The sequence below is a fragment of the Astatotilapia calliptera genome, chromosome 10 (genome assembly GCF_964374335.1).
Source record: "Astatotilapia calliptera chromosome 10, fAstCal68.1, whole genome shotgun sequence".
In the NCBI taxonomy this organism is placed as follows: Eukaryota; Metazoa; Chordata; class Actinopteri; order Cichliformes; family Cichlidae; genus Astatotilapia; species Astatotilapia calliptera.
Genome location: NC_137431.1, coordinates 25,055,580 through 25,074,492, shown reverse-complemented (window position 1 = coordinate 25,074,492; position 18,913 = coordinate 25,055,580). Strand labels below are relative to the sequence as shown.

General features: G+C 40.2%; 1 protein-coding gene across 3 annotated transcripts in view; it reads right to left on the bottom strand.

The window, feature by feature from the left end:
* Nucleotides 1-18,913, bottom strand: part of jade2 (jade family PHD finger 2) — a 233,884-nt gene that overhangs the window by 174,214 nt on the left and 40,757 nt on the right. The gene's annotated exons all lie outside the window — the stretch shown is intronic.

Here is an 18,913-nt window from a genome sequence, read left to right as displayed (position 1 = left end):
GTATCACTAATTGCCCAGTACGATTACAGCATACAATATTATTGTCACTGCTACATTTCTGTGATGCTACCAGAAATTATTTCCACTACTAATTAATTACCGTTGAGCTCAAAGGTCCTATTAATAAACTGTTAACGAATCTGTATTTATGACGACAATTTGTGAGACTGGTAAACTTATGATAGGTACGATGGTCTTTCGTTCTACACGGTGCATTTCAAGGTCCTGTACCCATCCGTCGGTAAACTGTACCTGGGCTTGTTGCAGTGACCTGAAGTTACTAAACTTCATGAGTGTATGCACTCACTCCAAGAACCGTATGATTATAAATATGCATATAAATATGCTAAGATGAGATAGCTGACTTCATCTAACTAGCAAATGTTGTCCAGGCTACGTTGGTGATACAGTTTTTTTTAATGTGTATGATATTTTTGTCATGCGATTTTAAAGCCGGTCCTACAACCGCATCCAAGAATAACATGCAGCTTATCTCAGAACTGTCGGTGAAAATTATTCTTGGAGCTAGGTTTAATTGAGCTGCATTTTAAAGAGGTGCAATTTCACAATTTGTGTATATTTTCTAAGTTCACTATTTTGTCATGTGTTGAGAAAAACACAGATTTTAAAATTACATGGTCTAATATTTACATTTAGCATATAACTGCAACATTATTTTTTCTTTTTTTTCTTTTTTTTTAAAGACTCGAAAGGACTTGAAATTCAAAGTTTCAGACTTGTGACTTGACTCGGACTTTTACACCAGTGACTTGAGACTCGACTCTGACTTGCCTGACATTACTTGAGACTTGACTTGAGACTTGAGGATAAAGACTTGAGACTTACTTGAGACTTGCAAAACAATGACTTGGTCCCACCTCTGAAGATATTTACTTGATAACTTGCATGTCAAACCAGGAGAAGACCCCAGGGAAAAGCCAGGCCGTTTATAAGAGATCACCTTGTTGCAGAATCTGTATCCCGTGCACTGAAAGAAGGCTCAAACTCTTGCCAAAGAACACCGCACATCACTGTGAAGTACATGTACCCCAATTCTGGGGTTGTCGGGTAGTTGTTGGATAAGAAGCTGAAGAAATGGATGGATGGAATAAATTTGAACTTCAACAGCAGGGAGAGAACAGGTGGCAATAATTTACAACTGTGTTCCATTAAGACTCCCAGTAATCCATGACAGTAAACCAGAGCGCAGAAAACAGGACTTCTCCTAGTGGAACAGAGTTATAATTAAACACACGTGTAGTTTCCCTACTATGAGAAGTTAAGATGCTTAGATTCAGATACTAATGTCATCAGCCAACCAGTGAAATTCCAGAAATCAGAGATATTCAAGTTTATTTATGCAGTGCCAAATCACAACAACAGTTGCCATACTGTGTTTTTATATTATAAGGTAAAGACCCTATAATAATAATACAAAGAAAACAGAGAAAACCCCCAAAAATCATATGACCACATATGAGCAGTCACTTTGGCGACGGTGAGAAGGAAAAACTTCCTTTCACCAGGAAGAAACCTCCAGCAGAAACAGGCTCAGGGAGCGGCAGCCGTCTGCCACGACTGGTTGGGATGTGGGGAGGGAAACAGGACAAAGATACGCTGTGGAAGACAGCCAGAGATAATAAGAACTAATAATTAAATGAAGAGAGCTGTATAAACACATAGTGAGTGAAGAAGGACTCAATGCATCATGGGAATCCCCCAGAGCCCTTGACCTATTGCAGCGTTTCTAAGGGAGGGTTCACCTGATCCAACCTTAATTATATGCTTTATCAAAAAGGAAAGTTTGAAGCGTAGTCTTAAAAGTAGAGATACTCTCCTGGATTCAAACTGGAAGCTGGTTCCAGAGAAGAGGGGCCTGAAAGCTGAAGACTCTGCCTCCCATTCTACTTTTGAATATTTTCGAAGTATTAGGGGATTTGGGAGGAGGTAAGATTTTTACCATCCACCAAATATTATTAGGGTGCATGTGAAACATGAAAAATAACACAAAAAAGAACAAAAGCTTGCCTTAAAGCAAACACATACAAGGGACAGTGAGCACGAAGACCAACCAACAGGCTACAAAACAAACAATAAAGCACCAAATGGGGGATGTCAGAGATGATTTAGCAAGTTTTTCATGGATGCAACCCAACTCATCTCTGCTACTCAACCCACAAATGCCTTTTCCTTACAAATGTGGCACTATTTAACGGGAAGTAAACATGCTTTCCAACAGTGTAAGATTTATTGGCAAGAAGGATTGTTGCAACAAAGAAACAACTGACCAAACACATTTCTTTGCTCTTTGTCTTACGTTAATATGGAGCATATTCAAAGGGCTGCAGAAACCACAGATTTGCAGGTATTGACTGGTATTTTGTTACTACACTGTGATGTGAACCTAACTCTGCTTTCACATCCACGTTGTGCTACATTACACCTCTACACCTGACACCTCTACAGGACAGCCAGAGAATAAAAGTGAAAGAACCAGGGGACAAACAAAAGAAAAGAACCAAAGTGCATCTTTTCCTGATGTTCCTCTTCAAATAGGCTTTCACTTTGCATCTTCGATTTTTCAATTTTAGGTTTTCTGGTTTTCCACGTGCAACAAGAAGCAAACTAACAGTGGACAAAAAGGTTGGAGGAAAAACAAATCAACAATTAAAGAGATTAAGTAGTGAGACAGGCTATCAAGCAGGCGATATGGAGTGAAAAACAATCCCAAATCAGCCAATAAACTACACAGAAGTATCATCATGGCTGGATTAGAAGACTACTTTAGACTTTTAAGCATCTATATTTGCTGCTCATAATATCTATTATTGATTAATCTAAACATTTTTCAGTACAGTTAGTATTTCAGGCAGCAGGTGAATGTTTAATCTCTACAATTTTATAATGTTATTGTGTGCATCACGTTGCTTAAGTGATCAGAATATAAAACAAGAAGTGTTACGTCAAAAATAAAGAGTATGCAGAGGCTACATGAAAAATATATCTACAGCACCTTTTCAAGTCACAAATGGATATATATATATATACATATATATATATATATAAAAAACACCCAGCACGCCCCTGCGGGCGGTTTATCCTTCAAGCTCGGGTCCTCTACCAGAAGCCTGGGAGCTTGAGGGTCCTGCGCAGTATCTTAGCTGTTCCCAGGACTGCGCTCTTCTGGACAGAGATCTCCGATGTTGTTCCCGGGATCTGCTGGAGCCACTCGCCTAGCTTGGGAGTCACCGCACCTGGTGCTCCGATTACCACGGGGACCACCGTTACCTTCACCCTCCACATCCTCTCGAGCTCTTCTCTGAGCCCTTGGTATTTCTCCAGCTTCTCGTGTTCCTTCTTCCTGATATTGCTGTCATTCGGAACCGCTACATCGATCACTACGGCCGTCTTCTTCTGTTTGTCTACCACCACTATGTCCGGTTGGTTAGCCACCACCATTTTGTCCGTCTGTATCTGGAAGTCCCACAGGATCTTAGCTCGGTCATTCTCCACCACCCTTGGGGGCATCTCCCATTTTGACCTCGGGACTTCCAGGTTATACTCGGCTTGTTCTTGTGCTGCCATGATTAGTGCCTCTGTGCTGTCTTTCAGTCCAGCTTTGTCCAGCCACTGGTAGGATTTCTGGATATCAGCCACCTCCTCTATCTGCCGGTGGTACATACCGTGCAGGGGCCTGTCCTTCCATGATGGTTCCTCGTCTCCCTCCTCTTTCTTGGGTTTCTGCTGCCTGAGGTATTCACTGAGCACTCGGTCAGTTGGGTCTATATATATATATATATATATATATATATATATATATATATATATATATATATATATATATATATATATATATATATATATATTAGGGGTGCAACGATATTCGTATCGATATTGAACCGTTCGATACAGTGCTTTCGGTTCGGTACGCATATGTATCGAACAATACAAAATTTGTAATTTATTTGATCAACTTTCCTTCTGACGATGCTGTCTGTGTTGAGCGCTCAGTGAATCTGCGTTCGACTACTCTGCCTAGGGTCGACAGTGCAGCCTAGGCGGAGTAGTCCAAACGCAGATTCACTGAGTGCTCAACACAGACAGCATCGTCAGAAGGAAGAGCGCAGGGCAAGCTAGCGAGACAGAAGTTAAGGTCTCCTTACAACATGGACCTCCCCCACTCTCATTCAGATCTGGCGTTGGAATTATTTTGGTTTTCATGTGACGTATGACCCTGAAGGTAAGCGAGTCATGGACTAAAGTAAAACAGTATGTTGGATGTGCCACGCAATGCTCAATTACATGGGTGGGAGCTAGTGTGTTAGCGCAGTTAGCTCGTTAACGTGTTGGCCGTCTAGCCCCATGTACAGGGCGATCGGCGGTAGCTCGTTAACGGAGATTTGCCGTGTTGTGGCTTTAAGGTCATTTCAACGAGATTAACCTGAAAGCACTAGTGGGAACACAACGAATATGACTGCACATTTACGCCGACATCATCCTAGTGCAAAGACAAGTGGAAGCAGAAAAAAACAAGCAAGCATGCTACTAACTTTAGCCGAGTCATTTAGACAGCTGTTAGCACATGATTCTCCTTATGCTGCTGAGAATATAGCCCAGAAGAAGCGGATAGTATAGCTTTTATTTTGGAAAGAGACATTTCTCTGTAATAAACTCTCTTTTCCAAAGATGAGTGATTCCTCAATCAGATACAGGGCTCGCAATATCGCTAGCCCGACGTCCCGGGGCTAGCGATTTTTTTCAGTCGGGGTACCAAAATCTATCTCTGCCCTGCCCGTCGGGCTATTGTAGGAAGGAAAAATATATGTCAATGCTTTTGCATTCTTTCAGAAATGTAGCTGGGTAATTATGTCATTGGCATCGGTGAGCCACTGTCAATATGTGACATATTGAAATCGCGTTTGAATTTGCGCTTGTTTTTTTGCTTTCACTTTGCAATCGCGTGAACTGTGTATAGAGAGCGACAGCACTGATCTGTGAGTGATGATAATTTGTGCACCAATTCCTCTGACATCGTCTTATTAATCGTTAGCTTACTATGCAAACATGACAAGTGAAATCTCCCGCAGCAAGCTTAAACATGTGAGAGGTTGATCGCGCAGAGAATCGCTGAGCGTTATGCGAGTCGGTGTGTAAAAGCAGCAGGATTTATATTTGACTACGATGACCTGGATGACTGAGAACCTTCACAGACAGATATATATTTTAGTTCTGCTGAGCCAAATAAGACAGGTCAGGGTGAAGAAGTGACAGCCAAAGAAAAGCTTACCACAAAACGGAGAAGTTATGACAAATCAGACTATAAGGCAAAAAGAAAGTGCAGCTTTATGGTTTCATGGACAAAATAATTTCTGTGGCTGCAATATGACGAGCTAAATAACCAGAGCTGCACATAAGTGGTCCGCAGGTGCGCATTCGCTGTCAAAATAAAAAACGCGCACAAGGGTTAGGGTTAAATTTAAAAACTGTACTTTTGAGTTAAAATATATATTTATAATTTTAATAAATGACAAATTAAAAAGGCATGAACATTTTTTTTGTATCGAAAAAATATCGAACCGTGACACCAAAGTATCGAACCGAACCGAACCGTGAATTTTGTGTATCGTTGCACCCCTAATATATATATATATATATATATTATATATATATATATATATATATATATATATATATATATATATATATATATATATATATATATATATATATATATATATATATATATACATACACACAAACTCTTTGATATCCCACCTGTGATTTTTTACTACTGAGTCCTGAGGTGCCGTTCAAAACATATTTTTTTCACTTCTTCTCAGTATATGGCATCAGACATGGTTCGGATGGCAGCTTGTTCTTTGTGTGAGCGCTGCAGAGCAGGCACCATGCAGGGCACAGAGAGCACAGGCCTGAAGAAACCTTTCAGTGCGCTCGCTACACACTGCTTCAACTCAGGATGGATGGCAAGGAGGAAAAAGGCGTAAAAAGCAACAGGGAAGGGAGTCGCCGCTATTATGCAGAAACATTTCTCACTAACATAAATCACTCGCATCAACAGCCTTTACCGGCTTGACACTTTTCAAAAGACACATAAAGGACATGATAGGAATGTGAAAAGGATTTCCTCCTGCTCTTTCTATAGTCCCCTCTCCCTTCTTAGATCTGAAATGTCACATCCGTAGCTATTAGCCTAGCTCCGTAGTGCTGAACTCTGAAAAGACACTCAGTCTACAATTTATGCCCCTCATTAGCGTGAGACAAGACAGTGAACAAGTCCTTTTGAGATTTCTCTGAGCGCCAGCTCCTCATCACAAGCCCCTGGCCTGAATGATGCGTGGAGCGACGGCGCTCCCCTCCACGCCAAGGGCAGGCTGATTGCCAAGGCTTCACTCAAAGGTCATGCAATTAAGCTTTGTTCCCGCTTCAATAAGGCTTTGACTGACTTACTGTGCTCCTCCGTCTGAACAGATGTGATTTTTGGCCTCAAGCGAGCTAAAATTCTGCCCTCCATTCATGTCCACAATCACGTATTCAAAGAAACGAGTCAGAGATAGAAGAATCATCACAAAAAAATTAACATATGTGTAGCTTGTCCACAAATTTAAATTCTAATATTGATATTCAGGGATGAGGAAGCAGTGTGGTAGAGGTTAAGTAAGTTGGATTTGGAGCCAGGAACTGCTTGAATGAGAGTCTTATCAGCGATAAGCTCTTCTCCCCAAATGTCCTTGGGCAAGGCATTTAACCTCTAAAGTGCTTCAAAGGAGCTACTAAACAGCCTTTCAGTGTTGTGGAAAAGTCTTGAGCCACCTCTTATTCTTTATATTATTGAAATACACAAAAACATACATGGAAATACAGTAAATAAGGTACAAAATGTTTTTACAATTCTAACAAGCCTGAATGTCAGCAGTGATTAGACCTGGTATGTCTTAGACCAGTGGTCCCCAACCCCCGGGCCATGTAAGTCGTTTGGTACTGGGTCGTGAGAGTTGAGGCCTGATGTGAAATTTATGGTTTTCAGGGTTTTTATTGTTATTTTTTTATTGTTTGTATCGTTATCTCAGTATCCCTGGGTCTTCTCCTGTGTGTTATGAATAAATCTTCTATTTTTGGTACTGTTACTGGTTTATTTTGTTGTATTTATCCGCGACACCTTAAAGGCCGGTCCGTGAAAATATTGTTGGACATAAACCGGTCCGTGGCGCAAAAAAGGTTGGGGACCACTGACTTAGACACGAATAGCTGTCCAGGCTTCTTAAAGGACATTCAAAGCTCTTCGTTGGACGCTGGCTGGCTGCTTTTTGTTCTGTTCTCTCCCAAACTGCTTCAACGCTGAGGTCCGGGCTCTGGGGAGGCCAGTCCACGACTGACGGTGTTCCATTGTGTGTTTTTCTATCGCGACCTCCAACACTGCTGACTGAAGTGCAGCCACATGACAGAGCCTGCACCATGTTTTACAGATGGCTGTAGACACTCACACCTCAATAAATAATGACAACAATTTAAACAAAAAATTAGTCCTGTTGCAACTAACTGCCAACTAACTGTTGGTACAAAAGTATCATTTTATCCTTGTCAAACTGTCTTCCCTTTAGCAATTTTCACACATTCAAATAAAGAAATGGACACAAATGTTCTGTTTTTGTGACAGACTGCTAGCATAAAGCGCATAAAGATACAATTTGAAACTGTTTTTTGGTTCTTGCCAAGTTGTCTACTATGTATAGACACAGCACTGGTTTTCCTTGAAGTATTCTTTGTGCTTGAATTAGTAAAAGATTGGAATTAAGTGACTTAAGATAAAAAGACTTCTTTGAAAATGGTCAGATATGAGGTCGGGACTGAAAATAAGTGAAAAAGCAGTCCTTCAGAAAGTCTGGAAAACTATTGCTCAAGACCATTTTAAAAGACTAGTTTGGCTTCTTGGGAGCAAGATTTAAAGAAATTAATGGTGGCTAGGGCTGGGCGATAAAATCCACATCGTGGTATAATTTGAAGCACGTGCGGTAACGATATATATCGCGATATATTCTTTTCTTCTGTATAACGTATTTTCCACACTATAAAGCACACTTAAAATCCTTTAATTTTCTCAAAAATCGAGAGTGTGCCTTATGTATGAATTCTGGTTGTGCTTAATGACCTCGAACCAATTTTGACGTGCAGAAATCTGTTAAAAAGTGTTTTAGTACAACTTTGGTAAGCCGCACTGCTTGATGGATTGTCAGAGCATTACGGCTGCTGTAGTGAGGAGCTTCGCAGAGTAATCTGGGTCCAAAACTCCGTCCGCTTCAGATCCCAAAGTCAAACGAACACTGAGAGTTAAAAACGGTCTAAATTCTTTCATCTTTAATAAAATCATCAGCGTTGCTGCTTTACCAGGTGTAACAGTTAAGTTTAACATCCAGAGTTAGAAGTTAACAGGAAGTTAGCTCGCTAGTTTCCACCTAAACATGACATACCATGTTCTGACTGAGAGATTTTTGAAACTAATTAAAACGTACAGCTCTGCTACCACTTCCAACATAAATTAAGACAGAAAACTAAACAGCAGTGACGTTTGCAGGGTTACTGAAGTTGGACTACCTGGTATATAATGTTGTGCTACGTGATTGCTAGCGACACAGCTATGTTAGCATAACATTAGCACAGTGAAGCTGGAGGATGAATGCCAACTTTTTTTCCACTCGATAAAAGTTAACGTGAGGGATTCTGGTGGTCAGGGACAAATGCAATCGCATAGCTGGATGCTATACACGGGCCAAACTTCAGTCAGGAGAACAACTAAGATTATTCATCCACAATACGAGGTTAGTTATTAATATACTGCAACAACATGGGAATAGAACAGCTGCGAGAGAATTCAACATTAATGAATCAATGTTACGGAAGTGGAGGAAGCGCAGTTTTTGGATTTCCCCATATTTCAAAAGTGCTTCATCTCTTTGCTATGACTGTCGGCATAATTTGCAGATGATAATGGTTGTAGCCGCTGCGATGCTTTTGATCAAAACAGGCGCAGCTTGATGACATCATCAACATGCGCTATCGCGGTAGAGCGGTATAGTCAAAATCTCTGAGCCCCTAATGGTGGCTCAACATTTTTGGACAGCACTGTGAATTGTATTGGGGCAGCTTGGATGCCTAAATATGACAGAAAAAAATAAGTGAACAAATTAGAGCAGAATTGTTATAATAAATGTAATATCTGCTAAGTTTTTTTAAGTTATAATTTTAAAAAAATCCAAAAAACTAACTTCCTGTTTAAAAACAGAGATTTCCGCACAATAACTGACTAAACCAAGGCATGCAGCCCCCAAACCCACTCCAGTGGATCAGATCAGTGGAGGCTGTGCTTGTACTCTGCAGCTCCCAGGTGTGAACATGTGTACAGTCATGAATATGAAGCAAGATTTTTTAGAGAGAGCAAATGAAAGAGGGCGAACAGGCATCGAAACACTTCCTCCAATAAATAAAGTTTTTTAAAAAACTGGGTCACTGACAAGAAAGAGTGAAGGCGACTTAAGAGGCAGAAGCGATAAGCCAATTTCCCCCTGCAGAGTCCAATGTAAAACATCATTCTTGGTACGGCAGCTACGGCAGGCGATCTGGTGAAATGGCAAGCAAAGGCTGGGGAGAGAGATGTGACCTAGTTTTGGAGGAGATGTGTGGCTGAAACAACCAAACAACTGCATGATTAATGCTGCTTTGCATGTCTGCATCGACTGCAACTTGAGTCGGCTGTTGTGCTTTTTAGAAGCAAAATTTACTAACAGGGAACAACACAGTGGATCAAATGAAAGCCAATCTGTGTCTGCTCGCCAAGAGCTCCAGGAGATTTACCTTAAATGCAGCTTTCTAAAACAAATATTTTTTAAAAAGACATAAAAAGTCAAGCTTTTTCCCCCCATTTTTTAAAATAGCACATCAGGGGTGGTATTTGACCCAAAGAACAATTTCCCTCTGTCATGGCGGCTACATCAGCTCCCTCAGCGCCGCTCCTCGCTTCCCCTACACTACAACTTTGAAGACCTGCCATTATCCACCAGATCCGCTAAAACTTTCCCACTGAGTCTGGTCCCAACTCACACAGTCACCGATGCCAGCTTGTCACTGAACTCTTGCCATCCCGGTCCCATCTCTGCCTGTCCTGTTAACCAATCCAAGCCATCTTTTTTGACACCCCTTCTTGCCCCCTTGGTTCTGTTTGCTGGTTTGGATCACCTTTTTGTGCTCACTGTAAGCCTTTCTTATTTCAGCACTCGCTTGGTAAGCTTCATTTTCACGCCTCTCCTGTCTCAGTCTCTGCCATTGGCTTTGAGTTCTCCTTTTAACATCTGATGCATTAAAGTCCACCCGTCTGGTGTTGTGTGCCGGCCAAAGTAAATGCGACGAGAGTGGGCCCGCAGGGTCCTAGAACAGTACATCAACTTCTCAAGTGGCTTCATATTAACGCCCACTCTGATGCTAGATCTATTTTTAAAGCAGGAGAGATCCGCTGACAGACACGTTTGCCTTGTGTCGTCGATATGAGGCGTTCAACGAGATGCAGGAATCTCCTTATTTTCAACTTTCATACCATTTTGTCCTTCAGTCTGCTTTATCTGCTTCTGGTTCACACAATGCATAGGAGGCAGAAAATGAGCATGATCATTTTGCATTTAATGAGAGATTTTCTGCTAGTTGAGAAAAGTGAGAGACGGATGGTGTGTTGTGGATGGACCGCCTGCTGAGTTTGTCAAGTTTTTATTTTCTCGGTTTCACTGTTGAATGTCAGCGCAGCGCGAGCTTTCCAGGAAGGCATTTTCACTGTTTCTAAGCGACTGGAAGCAAAACCTGACGTTTAGCAACTGACAATAAAACCATCAGTTATCAGAAGGAATCTGAAAGAAGAAGCGGACAGCTGTGACTTGGGAGGTAAAGCAGGTCCTAAGCCACAACTGGGTGTGCAAGTGTGCAAGTGTGCAAATGTGTAAATGCTTAATGCGGTTTGAGTGCTCAGACTAGACCAGGAAAGCTCTACATAAATTTATGCCTCCCATTCAGTACTTTCTTTCCAAACTCATCTCTCTCCCTCTCTCTCTCTGTAGACTTTTCCACCCCATCAGGTGCAGTTAGTGTCCAGCCCTTTGATGTTCTGCCATGAAACCATCAGACATGACCGAAAGTACAAATATGGGCCATGAAAGGCAAGCGCAGACACACACCGACTGCTGATGGCTAACTAGAAATAAAACAAATGCACATGAGTGCACAAATATTAACTTTCCACACCAGACAAAATACACACCCGCTGATTATTGTTTATATTTCCCCAAAGAAGTTCTCTGGCCAACGCTGCTAAGTTTATGTGTCAACAACAAACTTTAGAGCTCTGAGATGGAAGCACAACAAGTGAAAATATCTACAAAAGCAATGTCCAAAATAACAGTTTTTCAGCCCTCACTGAGGTCGGCGCAGGCTACACCTAGTACTGTCTACACCTCAGGACAACTCATTTTGAACTGAGCACTGTACTGTGCAAAACTACCGAGCCACCCCTCATTTCTTTATGTTTTCCTTCTGATGGGCCTGACTTTTTGGTATTTTTTTGTTTTTAAAGTGATCTTGAGTAAAAATGTTTGCAGGCTTGCTGAAGGTCTTTCAAGGTGCATTTCAGTCATTTTCAGTCTGGACCGTGTACCTGATTAAGAAATGGGGGGGAAAAAAATCTGGTCCTTCAGTTGATGTTCACTGAAGAAATGGTCTCAGTGGGAGGGTGGCTATTAGGAAACAGGGAGAAAAGGCGGAGGTATGCTGAATTATACAAGAACCTGCCTTAACAACAGTGGTAACAGGTCTGATGGAGCGATTAACTTAAATTAGAAACAGCTTCAATTTTCACCATGACAATGATACCAAACATATTGCCAATGCAGTAAAAACATAACTAGATAGAAAAACACACAGTGGAACACTATGGGCTTCTCCCCACACTCCAGAGCAATGTGGGATCATCTTGAGAGCAGAACAGAAGGCAGCCAACATCCAAAGAAGAGCTTCAAATGTCCTACAAGAACCCTGGAGAACTAGTCCTGTTGCTAATCGGACACGTTTTCTTTTCTCTTACCAATAAGTGCAAACAATGTGTTTCTATTTAACTTTTCAACACCTGGCAGGTGAGCGAGGGGGGAGCAATGCTGACAGTTTAATACGATGGTTCGGCGCTATGTTGGCTCGCGGCGTGTGAATGTGTGAGCGTGTCCGCATTCGTTTATTTGCACTCATCTCCCGGCTGGTATGTGTCGACATGCAAAACTCTCCGCCATCCATCCAGCCTGCTCATCCATTCACTAGGCTTGGCACGTGTGTGTGTGTGTGTGTGTGTGTGTGTGTGTGTGTGTGTGTGTGTGTGTGTGTGTGTGTGTGTGTGTGTGTGTGTGTGTGTGTGTGAGAGAGAGAGAGAGAGAAAGAGACAAACTGTAACATCAACTTCGAGCTGTTTGCATCTGGTTGCCATGGAGTTTCACAGCTGTTTCCACCAGACCCTAATGAGCTTCAGCAGCTGTTAGCTTAGAGGACACACACACGTAAAAATACACTAACATGTATACATACAGTACACATTAGTTAGTTTGTATCGTTACCTGTGATTGTTTACTTGCCTTATTGTTCACATATACAAGATTGCAGAGCATCTGAGCCAGCAGTAAGGCTGATCTAAATAACAATATATCACAATCACGACTCTTGACAGGGATCCATCTATAACATCTGCCTTGGAACAATAACCCTAATCTTGACACACAAGCTGTTAAAAATGCTTTGGTTCACACAGTCTGTCAATACCCCGAGGACAGATTTCAATTTCCCTTTTATTCTCTTCTACTGGAACATGACTTTAACAAGTATTAAAGTATAAGGCTTGATATGTGTGAAAAGCACACTATAACATAGTGCATTAGATTAAAGGATGGAACAAATAGCTTATTTCACAATTTAAAAAAAAATGTAAATGTAATGTAAACAAAACAGATTCCTCCTCTGTTTAAAAATGAGTTTTTGCACAGTCTTACTTATAAATGGGCAGATGATCATATACCTCCACCTCAGGAAAAATGGATCTACAGTTCACTGTAAAAAATCTTATTGTATTAATTTCATCAAGCATTACAGCTTCTGCTCTCAAACAGATAACAGTATGAAGATTATTAAATCCAGCATCTGAAGTTCTTCAGCGGACAGAACAGGTAGCTGTGGTACTCCTAATGTTAATGCTAAAGCCAACGAGCATGACCTAAATATTGGAAAAGGTGGACCCAGCTGTTCTACTCAGACAGGGCTTGGATGTGGATTTAGTAAGTAAGGAGTATCTCTCTGTTATTTTACTGCAAATTAAAAGGACACCGGAAACAGCTCCTACTTTCTTATCAATGCTATAGATGAGAAAGACACCTGTAGCCGTGATAACTATAAATAACAAAGAGCCAAAAACTATAACGTCAAAACACTTTGAAGACATTAAAAGGACTACATCAAACTGACAAAGGTAAACTTTAAGTTTTTAAGTTTTTCACTAGAAAAGGGGGGGGAAAATCAGATATTAAAAATTTAAGAAACCAAGCAGACTAAAAAATTAAAGCTCATGCAAAAATACCAAAAACTGAGGCCACCTATTGTCTATAGGGAATATTACACATTTTAGCTAGTGTGTGTGCAGTTTCACATTTCATCACATCTCTCATTTTTCAAAAGCGCAAGATGGTGACAATGAAAACGCTCATCTATCTGTAGAATCCCATACAATTCGCTGCTACCAAATTTCCACTTCATATTAACTGTACGGACAATGCTTTATTTTTTTTTACCTTTTTGTTACCTTTTATAGATAACAACTTACCTATGTTTGCATTTTTGTTTTGTTAAGGCTTACAATTAAAGGTGCGTATTGGTCAAAGCACCGTTAGCCATTCACTGTCTGCGCTAATTCCAATCGCTGCCATGTCAAGTGTATTTGTGGTAGAAATGCAATTATCTAATTAATACTACAAGTTTTCTGTGCAGTTAACTGTCCTAATTTCCCTTACATTTCTGTAAATAAAACTCTTATCCATTTATCTATTACTTAGCACTAATTAGCATGTGCCTGTGTCTAACGTATAGATAAAGCTTGCTAACATGCTAGCATTAGCATTAGCCGATAACTTAGCACTCCACATTCTCCTCCAAATACAGACACATGTAGACCTCACAGCAACATGACTGTGGTCAAAATGCTAACTTGAGACTATAAAAAAATGGCTTCACAGACTAATGGGTAATGTCAAAGTGGTTATGTCTATGTTTCATACACACAGTCTATGACTAACATGAATAGACATGTTAGTCAAACCCCAAACACTTTCCACTGCAAAACCCACTCATTTTTGCTTTGTAATCATATCATCACTCAATATATGATTTCAAAAAATGAATAAATTACATATAAGCAAAATAAACTTCTCATCCTATAAAGCTGTCTTTAGGTTACTAACATTAAATCATGCTCACTAAAAGGAAAATCGAGGCAGTATTAATTAAAATCTTGGAAGTATTACATATCAAACACCTTAAACAATAAAACAATCTATATTAATCTCATTTTACTTTGGTTTACGTTCACTGAACAAGTGCTGATATATTGTATACCACCCCTGCTGATGTAAAATCCATATACAGCATCTACAGCTGACTTCTGTCTCCACACACACACACACACACACACACACACACACACACACAGTTAAACAACAATGCTATCGAAAGTGCTTCACACCTGCTCATCATCTTTTTCGGCAATCCCCCCGCTGATACCACTTCCTTCCTCCCATGTTGCACCAGAAGTGGCTGATATTATCATTTCTAGTTCAAAGCCTTCTTGCTGTAAATTGCCTGTAAAGCCTACTCAGGTAACATTTATCTTACCCTTCTCGCCTCCACGGGGCTGCTGGATATTTGTTATTGAAAATACTGTGACAAGTTGAAAGGTGTGAAACTAGTGCTTCCGATCATGCCATCCCGCTTTGGTAGGCCCAGAAAATAAAGCAATCATAATTTGCGACTACATATTATATATTGCCATATTGTTTTGATGATGATGACGTCTTAAGATGCATTAATCTGGATTAATAAGCAGATTACAGTACTTTGACTGAGTGTAGGTATTCTATTTGTTTTAATCAAGACTACCCACATGATATAGCATTAAATTTTTTTTAAAATTAATCGCTTTTAACTTCATGCCTTTGGTGGGTACACAATATTTAACTGTTCCCCTTCCCAGTTGTAAATAGCTGATTAACTGCATCACTGATTGCAGGTCACAGCTTTTGCTAAATGCCCAGATGCAGACTGTATACAGCTTATTTCTGTTCTGTTTATACAATATAAACCTCATTTTGTTTGTTGAGATTTGTTAAACCCTAAAATACCATCTGGGTCACTCCTGTCCCAAATAGCTTTATTTTTTTGTATTACAGCATTAAATATACTTTTGATGAATTTTACATGCCTAATTAAATGCGGTACAAAAGTCCTCATTTCAAAGGCAGCAATCTGCTCAATAACAGATCATCCTCGTTAAATTGTGTGCAACTCACAGAGTAAGTTATCAAAATATCAAGGTCACAGAGACCAGTTGCTATTCATTTTATTCTCTAATGTTAACTATGCATATTTAATATTCTGCAGCTTTGCTCTCCCTATGCATACACTATGCATAAAGGAAAAAACACCAACAGACATCATAAACATAAACCCTTGCTGTGTCTGCTCGCATCTCCCAATAGAGACCATGACGAATGGATTGATTTTTCCCTCAAAAAAGATTTTTGTAAACTAAGCTTCTTTTTCTGTGTAAGCTGCATGTAAGCAGTAGCAGACAGTTTTCATCTCTTCACACCTGCAGCCTTGAACTATTCCCAACAATGCCAATCTCATGTTTTCTATGTTTATGCATCTAGCAACCATTGAAATTCTCCATCTCCACCCTCATCTAAAACAAGATAAAAAAAAAAACTATAGGGAAAAAAAGGAAGCATTTGACTGTGTCCTCCTTCCGCCGAGAAAAAAACATCTAAACCACTTCTAAGAAAAGGCAAAGCTGGAGTACGACTCGCAAAGGCGCAAATAAAGATGGCTCATTTTTAGAAAAGCACTACGTTGTCATTACAAAGTCCATAGTGTTTAACATTTGCCACACCTCCCTCCGACCAAGAGTATGCATCAACCCAGAAACTTTTAAACCCAGAAACCCACATTTGGAGCTACTGTTCAATTTTCTCACCAGTGGGGATGCAAATCGTGAGGATTCTTCACTACCTAAAAATAATGTTTTTGTTGACATGTTTTTAAAAAAAGCATGTAGTTCCAACCACTGGACTAACTACAAAACACGCCATGTACAGTAGTTGACAGAACCAGGCTTTTCATGGAAGGATGAAGGGGAGGGAGGTTAAAAACTAGAAGAAATCTTTGATAGAGCACACTTAAGCATCATAGCCTAGAAGTCTATTTCACCCAGTGAACCATTTCGAGAACAAAAACCACATGGAAATGTGACATTTGTTGTTTCGCTCGTCTATATTAGCCACATTTATCTACCACTTACATACTTCCTTTCATCCTTTGTCATTAGCTAGGTGAAAAAAGTGAAATAGTCATGCTCACTCGTAACAACAATCCAGAAGGAAACTACAAACTCTCATTTAAAAGCTGCTGAGTCTACAGCTTTGCAGAGCGTCTGTTTTCGGTTTGTGTCCAGGCTGGTGCTCACCACACTTGGCAAGCAAAGGAAACCTCACTCCTGACCCTGGAGAGTAGTTAACTGCCTATCAAGTAAAAACAAGGAACTAATGTTAGCATTATCAGCAAGGGAGGAAGGCCTTTTTTCTTAGGCATGTGACGTTTGAACTATAAAACACACAGCAAGGTGTTGCTATCGCCTCAGGACGATTCACACTCTGACAGCAGTTGCAGCCACCTCTGGTTGAAGTGCTGACAGGCAACCAGTTAGTACTCAAAGATGGGTTAGTCCTGTATTCTGGCTTAAGGACAGTGTCTTTGTTAGCTCCTCAAAATGCTGTCAAAGGATGACTTCCCTTTGAAACATTTAGTCATGAGCCCAATTAACAGGCTAGAAGGAATAACTACACATGTAATCAAGGAGTTTTTTGAGTCATGTGTGGGTTTTCCGTATTCATCAATGCCATTTTTCATTGCAACCCACTGCCTCCTCATTAGCTTTGTATGAATTCTGAAGATGACACTGAGCAATTTCAGAAGAACAGTCTTCCCTTGATTTTGCAGGGTAATTGCTTATAATAAAAAAAACTAGGTCAAAAATTAAAGAGACTTTGAGAATTAGATCCAACTTTTACACCTGGTAAATTACCGTGCAAAGAGATCCTGATTTTTGGATTGGCTGTCAGAACACAATCAGATACAAACAAAGTCCTCTAAAGTTGAAAAAGTAGGTCAGACACTGATAATCAACCTCTTGATTTAAACGTGAAATAACGAATCTGAAGTTGTCCTCCAGCCTTTCCGGAAGAGAATTTAAAAAAATGACTGTAACAGATATAAGTGAGTTATAAGTGATTTACAAGTGAGCACTTTTATACCAGCAATAATGTTGTTGAATTATACAATTCCTGATTGAAACCATCCATCCATTTTCTTCACTGTTTAAATCGCATGGCTGATTTAAATGGTCTCTACTTATCTACACTAAACTCAATTATGGATATTTCTAGAGGGTTAACAATCAAAAGCTTAAAGAACCTAGCCTTCTGATGGTTGCAGTAGGTGGACATTGTCAGTTAGCAAAGCAACATCACTTTGAATGTTTGCAATATTAACAGGTAAACTCAAAACGTTACAAATAATGTAAAGATTCACCGTTTAAGTAAAACAAACAGAGATCTAGCAACCAGCTTTTGCACCTGTAATCATAGAACCTAGGGTTACAGTAAGTAACCAATCCCACAAATCCCTTCCTTTCGCATGTTTGCGAAATGATATCACAAAATTGTAACATTACCTTGTCAATGCGATGGACACTACGCCAAAGTGGAAACAGAAAGGCTCAAAGACCCAAACAAACTAAAGTGGAAAAACAGCCGTGATATTTCTATCAGCACCAAGAGAGCAAAAAGCACCAGATTTTTTACATTAAATGAGTTAAGCTGTCTTGACACCAGTTCAAATGCACTCACAACTCTTTTTGAAAACTTTGCACTGAACCTTTGTCAGCTGCCACCCGCTTTTTTTTTGTTTGTTCAACCTTTCTTGTCACTCACTGCTTCGGAAAAAGCAGAAACATTACTTCAAAACACCATCCTTTATGAAAGAGCAGCGTGCCCCGGAGCGAGGAGGCAGCATTATGAAAGGGAACATGGCCCCTGGCTCTTCAGCTGAGGCCCGGGTCAGAGCAGAGAGCTAAAGTAGTAATTACTGAGAGACTGATTGCTGACAGGACCTTCCAACAGCCTGTGGTTAACTGGATGGAGCTGAGGGGGAGGAAGCATCAAATGCACAGGCCTGACAGATGCTCTGCTGATGACTCGTACTTCAGGGTGGTTCGGGGCATGCATGCCATTTTGCTTTATTCATTCTTCTTTTAAAAGTCACTGAAAAACAGAATATTTGAGCTTCTTCACTTTTGCTAGTTTTTGACATTTCTTTTGAGCCACGATGCAGAGATACAGATAAGGTGGGAGCAAATTAACTTAAAGTATATGAATTCATTTTGTTAAAGAACTTTGTCATTGAACATCCTTAGAAGCCCAGATCTGCCGTCAGAGGCAGTTACCTCCTCTGCGTTATTTAAAAATTCCCCCCCTGCTAATTTTTTAAGAGTAAATGCAATTTC